The sequence below is a fragment of the Leuciscus leuciscus genome (assembly GCF_965113295.1).
Source record: "Leuciscus leuciscus genome assembly, chromosome: 1".
In the NCBI taxonomy this organism is placed as follows: Eukaryota; Metazoa; Chordata; class Actinopteri; order Cypriniformes; family Leuciscidae; genus Leuciscus; species Leuciscus leuciscus.
This window is the reverse complement of record NC_138725.1, coordinates 25,284,752-25,305,272: the sequence shown is the minus strand read 5'-3', so window position 1 is coordinate 25,305,272 and position 20,521 is coordinate 25,284,752.

Here is a 20,521-nt window from a genome sequence, read left to right as displayed (position 1 = left end):
AAAATCGGCACGCGCGTAAAAGCGTCATTTTTTTAAAAACGCCTCGGGTTCGTTATTTTGGTTTGAAGCGCTGCGTCAAAAACTATCCGACCAATGAGATTGGCGCTTTTGTTCACGTGTCTGGAGCTTCTGAAGTTACAGTAAAACACAACTTGGGGGTGCTCAAACACAAAACGGTCTTGCCGAGCATACATGCGTAACGACGAAGAAGATATACAGTGTGTGCAGAATTATTAGGCACGTTGATTTTCTGATCATATTTTATTTCCAGGAACATTTTGCCAATTCCAAACCATATTAATCTTAATAACTACTATTAATTTTGTATTTAATCATGTATAAGTGATATATAATTGTTCATGAAGGCTGGAAATGAAAAATGTCTTATTTTCTGGTGTGCAGAATTATTAGGCAAGTGTTCTTTTACTGATAAAATAAGCCAAAAAAGAGCTTTAACAAAGACTGAAAAGTCAAAAATGATTAAATCCCCATGAGAAGAATGCAATACTAATGCAATACTAGAGATTGCAGTTAAGGCATGACCATTGGACAGTGAAATGCTCATTGGGTCAGCAGGGTCAGACAAAAACAGGTGGAGAAGAAAAAACACATGCTAACTGCAAAAGAATGAAGAGTTAAGGTGAAGAATTAAGGGTGAAACCATCAGGAACCCTTTAGTCTTCAGCGCCACCATTTTCCAGAACTGCAACCTACCTGGAGTCTCCAGAAGAGCAAGGTGTCAGGATCTCAGAGACTTGGGTTAGGCAAAGAATCCTAAAAAATGACCCCCACTTAATAAGAATCACAAGCTGAAGTGTTGTGAAATACATGAAGACTGTTTTTTTATAGGCTTTATAGACAGACAGATTGAGAGTGACTCTTGAAGACCACAGCACCACATCCTCTTCTACCACTGTTTGAAGAATTCATCTTCCAGAATACGTTTTAATAAGTTTTGTGAGTTAATTTTTAGTCCATCTCTGCAAAACGGACTTCAGGGTAGGAGATGGACTAAAAATAACTACGATAGCCCGCCTATTCTTGACATTGCACATCCTGTGATGTGACTATCATGAATTCGTACATCGCGATATCGATGTTTAAACGATACATCGTGCAGCCCTACTGGCAAGACAGAGACAAATTTGAGTATCTATCAGTAGCCTACCTTAGTTAAAAATATTATAAATCATCAGCACGCACTTCACAAACTCACCGGAGACACCAACTATACCAGCAATCTTATCCCATGCCTCGTTCTTTTGTAACTGGTCCCTATATGAAAATAACGTCATATCATAAATGATAGGAAACCCAGCAACAGCGATTATCAGTTTCTCCTCCATTTTCTCGGAACTAATGTTTTGGTAGGAACGAAAGTTTACATCGTATGTTTCTCTGGATCAGCCAGCGCGAAGGACGTCCGCTTTCATTCTGATTGGTTGCTGGCGTTTTGCCGCTGCTTGCCGCTGAACCATAAAGTTGAGCTTCTCTCAACTTAGATTGACGCTCAAAACGCTCAAACCGCCCAAAACGCGACGCCGATGGATTTGACGCTCCTTGCAGCTGAGAGAAGCCAGCTTCCATTGAAAATGAATGACTTCCGGTAACTTTGGAAGCTCAAGTCGGCGGCGGTGTGAACGCACAGCGTCGAGTCTTCTGAAGTGAGGAGAGCTAGGGGTGTTCGGTTCCGGTTTTTTTGGAGTCGACTCCGACTCCCGACTCCTAATTTTGGAGTCGGTGGAATCGACTCCTCGACTCCATTTACTTTGAATTAAAATAGGGTCAGGATTCAGAAGGTGCGTCTCAATATGCTTCCTCGTTTCCTCACTTCTCGATCGTATGTCCTACGACCCTGAAACCGATCGAGCTCCGCTCTCATGTAGGACATCTAAATTCTTTAATTCCACCGGGAGGAGGGCGAGGAACGAGGAGGCTTCCTGAGGAGTCAAGAGCGAGGATACAAATGTTTCCTATACTAAAATGTTTCTTCAAATCATATTTAAGTGTGCAATATGTTAGTATTAATCATTAAACTTGTAAAAGCAGACTTGTTTTAGACAGTGTATTTATCTATTCATTTTGTATATTATTTTATATAAATTTTAATGTAGTGAAGCTATGAACTTTAACTTAAGCATGTTTAACTTTATTTTGTAACTTTTTTTGTTTAACATTGAAAAATATTAGTTATATTATTACCAATAATAACTGTTGTTTAATTATAGTTTTTAATGCACTTGTCATTTAATAATAGAAAATGAAATTCATATAGAGTGAGTACATGCCATTTCACTAATGTTAATGTTCCATCCTCGCATCCTAAGGGGATTGTTACGATGAGGCAGGAATGACGCAGAGAGAGAATCCATGTGCAAGCATTACTTTTAATAAAACAAACAGGTAATCCAGGCAGACAACAGAACACGGAACTCAGGACAGGAACATGGTAACAGCTACATTAAACAACGACCGACAACCAACAACTGAAGCACAGAGGTTTAAATACACCGACAAACAAGCTAAACAAGATAACAAGGGGGTGTGGCTAATTAGAAACACCTGGGAGAACTAATAAGCAAGAAAAACTACAAAGGACTACAAAACATGACACAGAACAGGAAATAACAAAAGTGCACACAAGACAAGGGAAACACAGGACAGGAAACATTACATAGCCCCCCACCTAAGGAGTGGATTCCAGACACTCCTCAGAAAACAAAAGTCCAGGAGGGTGGTGGGTCTGAGGCGGAGCAGGCAGTGCAGGCGGCCAGGGCAGACCAGGCAGTGCAGGCGGCCAGGGCGGACCAGGCGACCAGGGCGGAGCAGGCAGTGCAGGCGACCCTTCAGGCGGCCAGGGCGGACCAGGCAGTGCAGGCGACCAGGGCGGAGCAGGCAGTGCAGGCGAACAGGGTGGAGGCGACCCTTCAGGCGGCCAGGGAGGAGACGACCCTTCAGGCGACCATGGCACAGGAACAGACACCGGCTCAGAGGAGACCATCTTGTCCGAAGATACGGGCGTGGTTTCGGCCATTTTGTCCGAAGACACCGGCGTGGAGTCGGCCATCTTGTCCGAAGACAAAGGCGTGGAGTCGGCCATCTTGTCCGAAGACACAGGCGTGGAGTTGGCCATCTTGTCCGAAGACCCCTCGGGCGGCCACGGCGGTGAAGACCCCTCGGGCGGCCACGGCGGTGAAGACCCTTCGGGTGACCACGGCGGTGAAGACCCTTCGGGTGGCCACGGCGGAGAAGACCCTTCGGGTGGCCACGGCGGTGAAGACCCTTCGGGCGGCCACGGCGGAGAAGACCCTTCGGGTGGCCACGGCGGTGAAGACCCCTCGGGTGGCCATGGCGGTGAAGACCCTTTGGGCGATCACGGCGGAGAAGACCCTTCGGGCGGCCAGGGCGGATCGGACTGGTCCGGAGGTGTATTGCCCCCCCCCCCCAAATTTTCTTGGGGAGGCTCCCCGGTAAAGAGCCCTGGACCAGCGATGAAGAGGGCTTTGAACTGGGCACGACCAGGGCGAAGCAGGCAGTGCAGGCGACCAGGGCGGAGCAGGCAGTGCAGGCGGCCAGGGCGGACCAGGCAGTGCAGGCGACCAGGGCGGAGCAGGCGACCAGGGCGGAGCAGGCAGTGCAGGCGACCCTTCAGGCGGCCAGGGCGGACCAGGCAGTGCAGGCGACCAGGGCGGAGCAGGCGACCAGGGCGGAGCAGGCAGTGCAGGCGACCCTTCAGGCGGCCAGGGCGGACCAGGCAGTGCAGGCGACCAGGGCGGAGCAGGCGACCAGGGCGGAGCAGGCAGTGCAGGCGAACAGGGTGGAGGCGACCCTTCAGGCGGCCAGGGAGGAGACGACCCTTCAGGCGACCATGGCACAGGAACAGACACCGGCTCAGAGGAGACCATCTTGTCCGAAGATACAGGCGTGGTTTCGGCCATTTTGTCCGAAGACACCGGCGTGGAGTCGGCCATCTTGTCCGAAGACAAAGGCGTGGAGTCGGCCATCTTGTCCGAAGACAAAGGCGTCGAGTCGGCCATCTTGTCCGAAGACACAGGCGTGGAGTTGGCCATCTTGTCCGAAGACCCCTCGGGCGGCCACGGCGGTGAAGACCCCTCGGGCGGCCACGGCGGTGAAGACCCTTCGGGTGACCACGGTGGTGAAGACCCTTCGGGTGGCCACGGTGGAGAAGACCCTTCGGGTGGCCACGGCGGTGAAGACCCTTCGGGCGGCCACGGCGGAGAAGACCCTTCGGGTGGCCACGGCGGTGAAGACCCCTCGGATGGCCATGGCGGTGAAGACCCTTTGGGCGACCACGGCGGAGAAGACCCTTCGGGCGGCCACGAACCTTCAGGCGGCCAGGGCGGATCGGACTGGTCCGGAGGTGTATTGCCCCCCCCCAAAATTTTCTTGGGGAGGCTCCCCGGTAAAGAGTCCTGGACCAGCGATGAAGAGGGCTTTGAACTGGGCAGGACCAACGGCGAAGAGGGCTTTGAGCTGGGCAGGACCAGCGGTGAAGAAGGCTTTGAGCTGGGCAGCGATGAGAGCTCTGTGCTGGGCAGCGATGAGAGCTCTGTGCTGGGCAGCGATGAGAGCTCTGTGCTGGGCAGCGATGAGAGCTCTGTGCTGGGCAGATCCAGCGCTGAGGGCTCTGTGCTGGGCAGATCCAGCGGTGAGGGCAGATCCAGAGGTGAGGGCTCTGTGCTGGGCAGATCCAGCGGCGAAGAAGGGTCTGAACTGGGCGGAACCAGCGGCGAAGAGGGCTCTGAGCTGGGCGGAACCAGCGACGAAGAGAGCTCTGAGCTGGGCGGAACCAGCGATGAAGAGGACTCTGAGCTGGGCGGGACCAGCGGCGAAGGAGACTCTGGGCTGGCGTGAAGTGCAGGCTTGGCTGGACTGGCGTGAAGCTCTGGATCAGCAGAAGCGACGTGAACAGTCTCTGGATCAGCAGAAGCGACGTGAACAGTCTCTGGATCAGCAGAAGCGACGTGAACAGTCTCTGGATCAGCAGAAGCGACGTGAACAGTCTCTGGATCAGCAGAAGTGCGCTCTGAGCTTGACGGGACCAGCGGCGGCGAAGATGCGGCTGAACTGGACGGGACGTGAAGATCAGGTATGACACGAAGAGACTTAGGCTTTGCAGGCATGACGTGAAGAGACTCAGGCTTTGCTGCTGGATTCATCGTTTTGGTCGGTCGTTCTGTTACGATGAGGCAGGAATGACGCAGAGAGAGAATCCATGTGCAAGCATTACTTTTAATAAAACAAACAGGTAATCCAGGCAGACAACCTGGCAATTGCCGTTTTTGCATTTCATAAACACAGCGTTGCTTTAGTTTTGTCTTCGATCTGGTTGAAATATTTCCACACGGTTGAGGTCGGGGTTGCCATTATAAGTTACATTAATCATGCAAACCTGTTTTTCAGTCAAATTTTCTTTCTTCCAAGATGCTCTTTAGAATATTTTTAAAGCATGCTGGAGAACATGATCATCAGGTATCACACACACTTGTTAAGATAGAGAAATGCAAAGGTTTTTGGACTTTTGGACTGTATACACACTGACAAGAGAAGTAGAAGACAAGAGAAGCCTTACCGCCACAATCTCTACTTCCAACAGAATGTTTATTGTAATCAGGCCTCGCTTTCACTTAAAAAGAAAGAAATATTACAATTTTAAAACAGAACTGCTAATAGCAGCAGCAGTAGTAGTGGTACTGCTATTCTACTACTACTACTACTAATAAATATACTATGATTTAACATGCGTATTTGTTGTTGTTTTTTTATTATCAACAATAAAAATATACAATACATTAATATGAATTAATAACTTTATCTGATATAATTGTTGTTGTTTTATTGTCTAAATGTTATTATAAAAATTAAGAAACAAACTCAGGTTTACTTTAGTGCACATACTGTATTAGATCATTCTTCTGATTAGTCATTACAGAGTCCCAGGTGTGCTACAATTCATGTTAAAATAACAGTAATGATGTGAAACGTTGAATAATGCTCTTACCTGAAGCTCTCAAAGCTATGAGAAGACAGAGAGACAGGTAGACAGTCCAGACCGCCATTGTTCCTCAACGAATACTGAAATTGAATTATTCAGAATTAATTATTACAAAGTTTTGTATTTTTGTGACACAAACCAGTTCAGTAGATCAATATCAACCAGAGGTGGGAGTAAGTCACACATGAACAAGTCACAAGTCTCAAGTCTTAACCTTCAAGTCTCAAGCAAGTCCAAGTCAATTTTGTGAAAAGCAAGTCAAGTCAAGTCAAGTCACTGCTTTATGTCAAGCAAGTCCAGTCAAGTCGTAGCTTGGGTCACAAGTCACTGGCAAGTCATACAAACGTTTGATGATTTCACTGAATTTATATATTAAAATAAGTTAAAACTACATAAGTTGTGGACTATGGTTTTATTTGAAACATTTTTTTAAATATGCATTTACACATGCTGAGTGGTTAAAAATCTAAAAAGGAAAAAAGAAATAAAATTTCAAACTACATAGCCTAAAATGTAAATGTAATTGAAATTAGGCCAACATTAAAGCATGAAAAATAAATATGCCTCAAACATTGCAGTAGACCATTAAAAGATATTAAATAATTCACAATTCAAGTATAATTGTTCCTATGCCACCAAATGGCATTCTTCAAACTGGCATCCCCTTTATGGAACATGAACACATCCTTAACAACATGTTAGATCTTTCCTTTTTAACAAAAGAATAACAAGAAAAAAAAAACAGTAATAATTTAATTGACACAAAACTTACACCTGTCAATCAGGTGGATTGACTATTGTACATTATTAATCTGTGTGAGTGAGTGAGTGATTGTGTGTGAGTGACTCAAGAGTGTAAAAGTGTTAAAATATGAGTGTTAAATTAACACTCAAGAGTGTTAAAGTTAATGAGATAATTAAGTGATTAATTGAGTGATGATTGATCATTATTGAAGACACCTGATGATAACAAGCAGAATCACTGAAGGAGAAAATCTCAAATTGTAAGTTACCATTATGGCGATTTGTGTTTGCTTTAGTTGGGCTCTTGAACCTTATATGTTTACTTTAAATTTTGTCTGACTGTTGTATTTGAGTTATAACTGCCAGATGAACAAAGCAAAAAAGTGATCTGATGGTGTTGGTTATATTATGACAATCATCATTTGAACTTGATCACTGAACTCATTAAGATCGTTATTTCTGACTTAGATTTACGTTGTTGTTTACAGCATAACTGTGATTCTGCATAAATATCCAGAATTTTAGATATAATACAAAGGATTTCTTAAAAGTTGTTTTGAAAAAAAAAAAGATAAAAAAATCGTTCTTTTAGGCACACACAGACGTCAAGATTCAGTCTATGCATCTCACCAATGGTGACGAGCAGAATATTCAATTAGGAAAAGTAAATTACATAGACAATTCAGATCATAATTTATTCATACCGCAATGCATGATGGGAGCCATTAATGAGTTGTGATTGGTGGCAGCCACTGCAACATGCTTTATTATTGTCACCATTGTTGAGATTCACAAGGCAGATTATTGATATCTGTGTTTCTAAATAAATTCATTTGAAAGTGTTTTGATCAGAACAATGTTTATTAAATATTTTGAATTATATGAAAAATACTGATAATCATATGCTGTAGAATCGCAGAGCTGCTGTAATTATCAAGTTAAGATACCTCAATAAATTTCGTTTTTTGGTTCACAACATGATTATGTCAAAACATAACCAACACTATCAGATCACACTTTTCTTTGTTCATTTGACTGTTATAAATCAATAACAACAGACAAACAAAATTTAAAGTAAACATAAAAGGGTCAAGAGCCCAACTAAAGCAAACACAAATCGCCATAATGGTAACTTACAATTTGTGATGTTCTCCTTCAGTGATTCTGCTTGTTAACATCAGGTGTCTTCAATAATGATCAATCATCACTCAATTAATCACTTAATTATCTCATTAACTTTAACACTCTTGAGTGTTAATTTAACACTCATATTTTAACACTTTTACACTCTTGAGTGTGGACTCGTATACACTCACAGCCTCAGGAGTGTTAATTTAACACTGGAGTTTTTGCTGTGCACACACATCATTCACAAATATTAATAAATCACTCACTCACTCACACAGATTAATAATGTACAATAGTCAATCCACCTGATTGACAGGTGTAAGTTTTGTGTCAATTAAATTATTACTGTATTTTTTTTCGTGTTATTCTTTTGTTAAAAAGGAAAGATCTAACTTGTTGTTAAGGATGTGTTCATGTTCCATAAAGGGGATGCCAGTTTGAAGAATGCCATTTGGTGGCATAGGAACAATTATACTTGAATTGTGAATTATTTAATATCTTTTAATGGTCTACTGCAATGTTTGAGGCATATTTATTTTTCATGCTTTAATGTTGGCCTAATTTCAATTACATTTACATTTTAGGCTATGTAGTTTGAAATTTTATTTCTTTTTTCCTTTTTAGATTTTTAACCACTCAGCATGTGGAAATGCATATTTAAAAAAATGTTTCAAATAAAACCATAGTCCACAACTTATGTAGTTTTAACTTATTTTAATATATAAATTCAGTGAAATCATCAAACGTTTGTATGACTTGCCAGTGACTTGTGACCCAAGCTACGACTTGACTGGACTTGCTTGACATAAAGCAGTGACTTGACTTGACTTGACTTGCTTTTCACAAAATTGACTTGGACTTGCTTGAGACTTGAAGGTTAAGACTTGAGACTTGTGACTTGTTCATGTGTGACTTACTCCCACCTCTGGATATCAACGTCTGGATATTGCGTTGTGGAGCGGAGCCCTGGTTTATCTCTTTATATACAGGAGGTGAGTGTGTTTATCAGCATCATCCATCACATGCTCATGTTCTCACTTCCTGTACAAACAATGTTTTTGTATAGTTTGTACTTGAGCCACTTCTGTTATAATACCATTATTGTTTTATGTGTGTTCTATGAATACAGAATAAATGTTTATTGTTCATCTACTCAGTAATAGTGTAATTTTGTAATTGCATTAGTGTGCATGTTTTATGTACATGGTTTATACATTTCTCACTCTCTTCATAAGATGCTCTTTGTTCACCTGGAATGAATGGAGGATTGTTGCGGTCATCAGCAAATATGCACACTGTAAAACCTTGCTGTAAAAAAAAACAGCCAAATTCTGACCGTAACATACCATTCTCCCTAGATACCCTAGAAAACAATGAATTCTGGGTAATATTTGTTGTTTTCGAGAAAGTAGCCTACTGGAATATACTGTGAATGGTAACACTTTTGAATACTGTTCCTTCATTAATGAATAACTACACTGCAACAAACGAGTGATGCACTATTAACATTCTAGTAACTACCCTAAGCAAAATGATGTTCAAAAGACGTCTTTTCTATGTCTTTGTCACAAAAGCATACGTTGAAGAGACGTCCACTGAGGAGCCAGAATAAAAGTTTTTTATGACGTCTTTTTTTGACGTGTTCTACACGTCTGATATAGACGTGATGATGAACAAGGAATGTTGACCGTACGTTTTTGTGACAAAGACATTGAAAAGATGTATTTTGAACATAATTTTGCTTAGTGGCTACTATTAACTAACAATAAACTCTGTTCACTATTAGCTAACAAAGATGGTCAGGTGATACATCACTCATCATCATAAAGAAAAATTTACTAATGTGATGAAAAGTGATCGCTTGATAATATTAGATTTTCACCAGCAATGCTTTCTTGCCAGATATCAAACATTCTGAACTCAGAAGGTCTTCGGTCATTTCTGACCGAAAAAAATTATGTTTTGAATTTCTAAAAATCACAGCTTCATCAGAATGTTATGAAACTTGATGACTTTTATGGCATTAGGTATGTGAATACAAAAACAAATTGGGGTCATGATCCGAGCATGCTAAGTGGTCGTAAAAAAAAATAGTCACACTAATGGTCTTCGGTCAAAAATGACCGACCCATAGGAAATGAATGGGAAATTGACAAAAAAAAAAAAAATCTCCGAATTTTTGTGTGTACAATCTACAAATCGGCCACAATCCTAAAAAAAAAGTACACAGCTGTAAAGGGGTGACACTCTACAACATCAAGAGTGCAAAAAAGACACACCCACCCACACACACACATACAAACACACTTTTATACACATACACACACCAATACATTTTGATTACAAAAAATCTGTTTTGAATTTTTAAAAATCACAGCTTCATCGGAATGTTACGAAACTTGGTGACTTTTATGGCATTAGGTATGTGCACACACAAAAAAATTGAGGTCATGATTCGAGCATGCTAAGTGGTCGTAAAAAAATAGTCACACTTGTGGTCTTCGGTCAAAAATGACCCCCATAGGAAATGAATGGGAAATTGACAAAAACACAAAAATGAATACACAAATAGACATGTTCATTAAATATTATTTCACATAAAGTGTTATAATTGAATGAATTGCATTTTTTGTTACAAATTCTGAATTAAAAAAATAAATAAAAAATAAAGAACAAGCTTCTCTTTCTAACACAATGTTTAGGTTTGACTGTAATCATAATGCAAAAACTAACACTTTAAATCACTATTTCTAAAAAAAATATATATCCAAAACTTGATAAGAAATAGTTTTTGAGATTGTTTAAATATATATTGAAATCCACAAAAAAAAAAAAAAAAAAAAAGTAAATGTGTCCATAAACAGCTGGGCATGTCACAATCACATGCCTCTCCATAGAGAGCTGTAGATGCCATCTAGTATGGAGCTTATAATATGACAAAATGATTTGAATTTGAATTGTGTTTGAAACAGAATTTTCAAAGAATTTTCAAACAGCTAGTTTTAATTTTTGAGATTGAATTTTAGAAAACTGAATTTGAAGTTCCGAATTTCTTCATCTTGAAAACTTGAATCTGTATTTTTTAAAAATGAATATTTGCAGTATCCGAATTCAGAACAAAAAAAAACTAGCTGTTTGAAAATACATGTCTATAAAATTCAGCCATAAAAACATTTCAATTTGTTAAATTTCAAATGTTCAATATTCGTTTAAAAAAATCAAATTCAGAACTATTTAAACTACCACCTAAAATTCAATTTTGTTAGATTACACTTGCAAATAATTCAAATTTACACAATTCAAATTCAAATCATTTTGTCATATTATAAGCTCCATATCTAGTGGTTACACAATGGTTCTACGCTTTCTCTCCATGCTCTCACCAGATGGTGCTATTCTGCTTAAAACATTTTTTTGAAGGCCTAGACTCTATATTAAACTAAAATACTGCATTAAAAAAAAATACATATACATATACATACATATATATATATATATATATATATATATATTTTTTTTTTTTTTCAATGGCAAAAATAGACCATAAATATTGCATAAATATTAATAAATTCAATAAAATTCTCTCAAAATACAAAATTAAAAAGAAAACATATTATAGAACAAAAATAAATTGCATTGGTTTTACTGGGATGGAGGAAGTTTAATTTGTAGGTCTCCGGTCACTTCTGACCGGGAAGGCCCAGGGTGTGACTCAGAAACGAAGACCTTCTGAGGGTTAAATTTTTAAATACATTGTAAGAAAAAACTTTAGATACACATACAAACATCAGCATGTCTTCTTCTATGATATGTCTGCTTCTAATATGAATCTCAATACATATTATGCTGCTGCTGTTATTTATCTGTACTGGTTGATGAAGATGAGTGTTATTAATGTTTGTTTTTGTGTTACTGATGTTTTATAGATGTCATATTGTGAGAAATAACAGTATTAAGGCCTGTTCACACCACGGATGATAACTATTAAGATAACGATAAAGATATAGTTCTTAAGATCGTTCTAAATATTAAAGATAGTAGAGTTCACACCACAACGAAAATAGGAATAGAGAAGCGATATTGTTGGAATCACTTTCAGAATTATTTTTCTTCAACTGATGAACGTGTTTTGGATATTGATATTGCTGTTTACCTGTTTCAAAGAAATATTATTTGCTTGCTTTTAAGTTAATGCCATATAAAGATGCTTGAATGCGGCTTGGAAAGATCCTGCATTACTCAAAATGGAGTTAATGTACACTCTAAAAAGAGATGTGTTAAAAAACAACACACAGCATGTGTTGATGGTATTTTGACACATGTTGTGTAGATTTTTAACACACAATGTGTGTTAAAATGTAACTGGATAGCACTGGGTGGATGAGAGTTTGTGTTTATGAAAATAATTATAGGTATATTTTATATGGTATCCCATAAAAAGCTCTAAAATAAATAAAACAATACATTAAAATAAATAAATAAAATCTTAATTCATAAAAACTTAACGGGTGTTTTTTTGGCAGCCAATCACATCATGCCTCTTTTTCAATGTCTTTTACAAATGCTGCTTTCACTTGTTATTAATAACCAATTTATTAGAACAAACAATTTAGTTCTGTTAGATTTGTTAAGCTTAGCAAAAGATACATATCTGAAAGATGAGTTATAAAAGGTTTAGCAAAATTAGCACACTGAAATTAGTTTAAAGTTTGTTTTCTAATACTCAGTGCGTACAGGATCTTACAGTCTACGCTAACTTATCCTATATTTCTTAAAAAATATATGTTTTCAGAAAATTTTAAGCTGCAGCAGAAACTAGTCAAACACAGACATCAAGAATCAGCGCATGAATCTCAACAATGGTGACAAACAAAAAGCTTTGTCGCAATGCATGCTGGGTGCCACTATAGTACAAAACTCATCCATGACTCCCAGCATGCATTGCAGTATGAAGCATTTCGATGTCACCATTGTTGAGATTCATACGCTGATTCTTGATCTCTGTATTTGACTAATTACTGCTGCAGCTTATAACTTACTGAAATTTCTTATTTTAAAAGAAATATAGGATATTCTGCAGTTTTGGATAGCATGATGTAGTTTCACAAGATCGTTATAACTAACAGCATGTAAATAAAATAAATGCACACCACTCATATATTCATAAACTTGATCAGATCAGCACTTGGAAATGAAGACATCATCAAGAAACATATGATCATATTTTCTCTCACCATAACAAATGTATTTTATTAAAATACAGTTAAAGCAGCCAGAGAAAAACTAAAAGAAGAGTAAAGGGTCAAGAGCTCAAATAAAGGAGCCATTAATCACGATTCTGGTGACTTCAAATAAAACATTCAATGAAACATCAAACCTCTGTTAATTCTCAATAAGAGCTTGTCTATGTAGATTCATAATGTCTAAAACATCCAGCTAATAAAATGTTCAAACAAACTCTTTATTAAAAGTCACTGGACTACATAAACACAAGTTAACAATACGTTTCAGTGTTCATCCAAACACTCAGTTGTAAAAACACAGGAAGTAACTCTGGCAAATACACACCGACTACAGTCACATGTGACACATATCTGACACAAGTTGTGTAACTATAACACATTAGTGTGTAAAAGGTTTCAACACACTTCTGTGTAAGAGGAATAACACATTAGTTGTGTTAAAGGTAATACAAAATGTGTAATCCTTATAAACAGAGATGTGTTAAGAATCGACACAGATTGTGTGTTAAATTTGACACAACATGTGTTGTCCCTGAGCACACACACTACATGTGTTAAAATCTACACAACATGTGTTAAAATCTACACAATATGTGTTAAAATCTACACAACATGTGTTGTCCCTGAGCACACTCACTACATAGCCCCTTTCTAGGGCTGGGCGATTTAAATCGCGATATTGTTATGCGCATCTCGTCAGTAAAGCCGGTTCCTTGATTAGTAGTAAATCGCCATCACCTGCTTTCAGATGGAGCGGCATTTACTACAAAGAGCCGTAGTTAAAGGACAAGCTGAGCCATATCGCATTAATATCGCGGATGTATCGCCAGCGATAATTAATGCGATATGGCTCAGCTTGTCAGTTAACTACGGCTCTTTGTACACAGCAAAAACTCCAGTGTTAAATTAACACTCCTGGGAGTGTATGAGTCCACACTCAAGAGTGTTGAAGTTAATGAGATAATTAAGTGATTCATTTAGTGATGATTGAACATTATTGAAGACATCTGATGTTAACAAGCAGAATCACTGAAGGAGAAAATCACAAATTGTAAGTTACCGTTATGACGATCAATGGTTGCTTTAGTTGGACTCTTGACCCATATATTATTAACTTTAGATTTTGTTTGTCTGTTGTTTCTGAATTATAATCACCAGTTGAATAAAGAAAAAAAGTGATCTGATGGTGTTGGTTATGTTATGACAATCATCATTTGAACTTGATCACTGAACTCATTAAAAACCTTCTTTCTGACTTCGATTTATGTTGTTGGTTAGTGAATCTGCATAAATGCCCAGAATTTTTGATATAATATAAAGGATTTCTTAAAAGTTGTTAAAAAAAAAAGAAAATCATTATTTTAGGCACACACAGATGTCAAGATTCAGTCAATGTATCTCAACAATGGTGAGGAGCAGAATATTCAATTAGGAAAAGTAAATGACATAGACAATTCAGATCATAATTTATTCATACCGCAATGCATAATGGGAGCCATTAATGAGTTGTGATTGGTGGCAGCCACTGCAACATGCTTTATTATTGTCACCATTGTTGAGATTCACAGGCTGATTATTGATGCCTTTGTTTTAAATGAATTTATCTGAATGTGTTTTGATCAGAACAATGTTTATTAAATATTTTGAATTATAAGTAAAGTACTGATAATCATAGGCTGAAGAATCACTAAACTGCTGCTAACAAGTTAAACCAAACAATCTCAATAAGTTTCCTTTTTCAGATCACAGCATGATTATGTCAAAACATAACCAACACTATAAGATAATATTTTACTTTGTTCATTTGACTGTTATAAATCAATTACAGCAGACAAACAACAGTAAATATTAAAGTAAACATATAATGGTCTATAGCCCAACTAAAGCAAACACCCATCACCTTAATGGTAACTTACAATTTGTGATTTTCTTCTTCAGTGATTCTGCTTGTTATCATCAGGTGTCTTCAATAATGCTCAATCATCACTAAATTAATCACTTAATTATCGCCTCAGCCCTAAATGCCGCTTCATCTGAAAGCAGGTGATGGTGATTTACTACTAATCAAGGAACCGGCTTTACTGACGAGATGCGCATAACAATATCGCGATTTAAATCGCCCAGCCCTACCCCTTTCACACAGAGATTCCGGAAAATACACGGATAAAGTGACCCGGGATTTGACCCGGGTTCTTTTGATTTTGGTTCATTCACACTGCCAGTGATTTTCCGGAATCAGAGAGCGCGTTCAAACACAACGACGCGAGAAACCACGCTTGTGCATTTATTTCCTCTGATTCGATCATAAACTTGCGCATTACGTACCGCTTCACAGCTGGCGAACGATCGCGGCTTCAGCGTCATCACTGCGACACGGCATTATTACGGCTTTTGTTCACACAGCACGCGTTCCGGGACTGAACACGGCAATGTTACTAGGTCCCCAACCCGGCATCGATGCCGGCATCAATCCCGGGTCGTGTTTGCGTTCACACAGAAGGCGTTCCGGCAATTTGCCGGCAATTTCCCGGGTTCAATGCGCTGTGTGAAAGGGGCTCATGTGTTAAAACTGACACAATATGTGTTAAAATCTACACAACATGTGTTGTCCCTGAGCACACACACTACATGTGTTAAAATCTACACAACATGTGTCATTTTTAACATCTCTTTTTACAGGTTGTGTTGTTTTCAACTCATCATTTTGAGTGCCGACACTCACCATCACTGTGAATGGTATGCAGTGTTTGCTATGTCTCAAACAAACAGGCCAGGGAAAATACAAGTTATTTAGATACAATATTTTGTCAGTTGCTACATTTTAATTAAATTCAAAGTGTAAACTCTGTTAACTGTGATCTCTTCATGAACTTTTGTCAAAAGCAGCATTATCAATTAGGGGTTGAAGTGTGAATAACTGAATAATGTCCAGTACAGTGAGTCTGTCCAGTCATTGAGCTTGAAACATTGTGTTGTACTTTGTGTGCACATGCATTCTGTACTCGACTATTGATTAAACGGTTAATATTTTTGCATCTGCCGCTTTCGCTTTATTTTTTTAAATGACACAATTTGTGTGTTAAAATGACTTACACATTTATTGTGCTAAATTTGACACAACATGTGTTGTCCCTGAGCACACTCACTACATGTGTTAAAACTGACACAACATTAGGGCTGGGCGATTTAAATCGCGATATTGTTATGCGCATCTCGTCAGTAAAGCCGGTTCTTTGATTAGTAGTAAATCGCCATCACCTGCTTTCAGATGGAGCGGCATTTACTACAAAGAGCCGTAGTTAACTGACAAGCTGAGCCATATCGCATTAATATCGCGGACGTATCGTCAGCGATATTTAATGTGATATGGCTCAGCTTGTCAGTTAACTACGGCTTTTTGTATACAGCAAAAACTCCAGTGTTAAATTAACACTCCTGGGAGTGTATGAGTCCACTCTCAAGAGTGTTTAAGTTAATGAGATAATTAAGTGATTAATTTAGTGATGATTGAGCATTACTGAAGACACCTGATGTTAACAAGCAGAATCACTGAAGGAGAAAATCTCAAATTGTAAGCCACCGTTATGACGATCAATGGTTGCTTTAGTTGGACTTTTGACCCATATGTTATTAACTTTAGATTTTGTTTGGCTGTTGTATCTGAGTTATAACTGCCAGTTGAACAAAGAAAAAAAAGTGATCTGATGGTGTTGGTTATATTATGATAATCATCATTTGAACTTGATCACTGAACTCATTAAAAGACTTCGATTTATGTTGTTGGTTACAGCATAACTGTGAATCTGCATAAATGCCCAGAATTAATATAAAGGATTTCTTAAAAGTTGTTTAAAAAAAAATCATTCTTTTAGGCACACACAGATATCAAGATTCAGTCTATGCATCTCAACAATGGTGACGAGCAGAATATTATTGAGTTGTGATTGGTGGCAGCCACTGCAACATGCTTTATTATTGTCACCATTGTTGAGATTCACAGGCTGATTATTGATGTCTGTGTTTTAAATGAATTTATCTGAATGTCTTTTGATCAGAACAATGTTTATTAAATATTTTGAATTATAAGTAAAGTACTGATAATCAGGCTGCAGAATCACAAAACTGCTGCTAACAAGTTTAACCAAACTATCTCAATAAGTTTCCTTTTTCAGATCACAGCATGATTATGTAAAAAAATAACCAACACTATAAGATAACATTTTACTTTGTTCATTTAACTGTTATAAATCAATAACAGCAGACAAACAACAGTAAATATTAAAGTAAACATATAATGGTCTAGAGCCCAACTAAAGCAAACACCCATCACCTTAATGGTAACTTACAATTTGTGATTTTCTCCTTCAGTGATTCTGCTTGTTAACATCAGGTGTCTTCAATAATGCTCAATCATCACTAAATTAATCACTTAATTATCTCCTCAGCCCTAAATGCCGCTCCATCTGAAAGCAGGTGATGGCGATTTACTACTAATCAAGGAACCGGCTTTACTGACGAGATGCGCATAACAATATCGCGATTTAAATCGCCAGCCCTACACAACATGTGTCATTTTTAACACATCTCTTTTTAGAGTGTAGAAACAAATGTATTTGACTTCCTCTTTTTTGTAGAGCAGGATGAGATGAGCAAAAATTTTGAAAGATAAATTCTTGAACTTAATGTTTTGTAATCAACCACAGAGATTATCAAGAGGATAACATGGGTGTAAAAAGAGAACGTGTTGAAAGAGATGAGATAGACGAAGACTACAGTGAAGAGCAAGAGTGCTAGAAGAAGACAACGGCATAAACGACAGAGGAAGGACAATCCAGTACCAATCCAGTTTATTCCAGTTTGGCAAACCAGCAGTTATTATAACCCAACTGGGTAGTTTAGAGAGGGTGCATCATTTCTACTGTCAGTGAAATTTAACTCAACTCAACTTTTATTTGTAACTTAAAGATAAGTTCTTGAACTTAATGTTTTGTAATCAACCACAGAGATTATCAAGAGGATAACATGGGCGGGAAGAGAATGTGTTGAAAGAGATGAAGAAGAGAAAGAGCGCTAGAAGAAAACAACAGCATAAATGACAGAGGAAGGACATCCAGCTTATTAAGCACCTTAACTCACCTCAAGAAGTTTTCGCTTAGGACAGAAAACAAAATTACCAATCCAGTTTATTCCAGTTTGGCAAACCAGCAGTTGGTTATAACCCAACTGGGTAGTTTATGAGAGGGTGCATCATTTCTAATGTCAGTGAAATTTAACACTGTGTTTATATGGAAACCATCAGCAGGGTGTTTAAGAAACACAGACACAGTGTTAGAGTTAATTCGATTAATCAATTAATTGTGTGATGATTGTTTGATTATTGAAGACACCTGGGGCCGTATTCACAAAGAATTTTAAGGCTAAAAGTAGCTCCTAACTGGCAAATTTAGGAGCAACTCCTAAAAATAATGGGCGTGTCACTCGTAACTTTAGAACTCCTAATTTTTTTGACTAAGAGTAATTCACGAAGCATTTTAGCCCTAAAAGTAGCACCTAAGTCTGGGACAGCTTAAAAGAAGTCGAGAGGACTCCTAACGCACTAAGACCTATTCACAAACCGCTTTTTGTGGCATTTCACGTCGCAATGTTTTGAAATGCGTATGTGGCGGCTACAGGAGCTTCCAATCGCGAGGGAACAATTTTGCATTGTAGGCATAACTAGGGATGCAATAACGCCACCAACAACAACCAAAACTAGGCTACTCATTGCATGTAAACTATTTGTAACGTTTCATTGTGAATCAAATTAAAATGTTCTTCTCTTTGCAAACGTAGGCAGAGGCATATAGTGACAGATTAATAATGTTGCAAAGATATTGCATCAATCCATATGTTTCATTAGGCTACTAGGCTATTTGTTTTGCCTTACTATTTATTCATTTAGGCTATTTATTCAGTTATTCATCATCTTCCGTCCTTCGCACTACTTGTGTAGCGCACACATTCTCAGACCTGTCACTCATCATCGTAAGAGAGGTGTTTGGAATAATTCCCGCGTTACAATCATCAGCCAATCAAGGTGGTCACTTCAGTTAAGCTTGTGCATGAGTAATGGCGTCATCCATAGCAACGAAGACTCACTCTTAGTTTAGGAGTTGTCATTTTTCTTTACTAAGAGTAGGTCTGAAAGGCGTTGTGAATAACTTCTAAGAGAAAACTCCTAGCTAAAATATTTTAGTGCGATTTAGGAGTACTCCTAGTGGTAAGATAAAATGCTTTGTGAATACGACCCCTGATGTTAATGAGCAGAATCACTGAAGAAAAGAGAAACACAAGAACTACAAATGACTTCAACCACAGCGTTCACAGAAATCAACTGAAAAGACATTAAATATCTCTTATTACAAACCAGACTGACTTTATTTCTGTCATTTGTCTACAGTTCTTTTTGAGAATTAACAGAGGTTTAGATCTTGATGTTTTATTGTAAATGTTTGGTCACCATGATGGTTATCAGTGTTCCTTTAGTTGTGCAGTTTGACTCTTGGCTTTGTATGTGAGTTTGTGTTTATTGTAAAAGTGTTACAAAACACTGTTAGTGAAAATCTATTAGCGATAAATAACCTCACTGTTAACCCTTGCTGTAAAAAAAGGGTCAAATTCTAACAGTATCATACCATTTTCCATTAAAAACGCAATCTACTGTGGAAAACAATGCATTCTGGGTTATAATTGTAGTTTAACACTGTGTTCATATGGAAACCATCAGCAGGGTGTTAAAGAAACACAGACTCAGTTTTAGAGTTAATTCGATACTTAAGTGATTAATTGAGTGATGATTGGTTGATTATTGAAGACACCTGATGTTAATGAGCAGAATCACTGAAGAAAAGAGAAACCATTATGGTGATCAGTGTTTCCTTTAGTTGGGCAGTTTGACTCTTGGCTTTTTATGTGAGTTTGAGGTTTTTGTAACAGTGTTGACAAAACACATCATTTGTTGCAAAGAAAGCGTATACAAAAATGATCAGATGATATGATTTTCATCGTCATAAAGAAAAATGTTTCACTAAACTGACCAAACCTGCACTGTTAGATCTTGCCAGTTTTTTTATTACAGTAAAATAATGGCGACATTAATGTTGTAAAAACTACTGTAAAAAAAAAAAAGGGAAAATTAAAACTAATTTCACTTGGAGAAACCGACTGCCTTAATCGACCAACTGTCATTTAAATGTATTAACTATGTATTGTTGTATGTAATGTATTAAGTTTATGTTGATTTGAAGAATCAGTTTTTCATTAGCTACAGTCAGAATTATTAAGTAAATCTGGTTAGTAATAAGTGAAGCTGGTAATGCTGTTTGTGGAGTTGTTTAATCCGCCTCTGCTT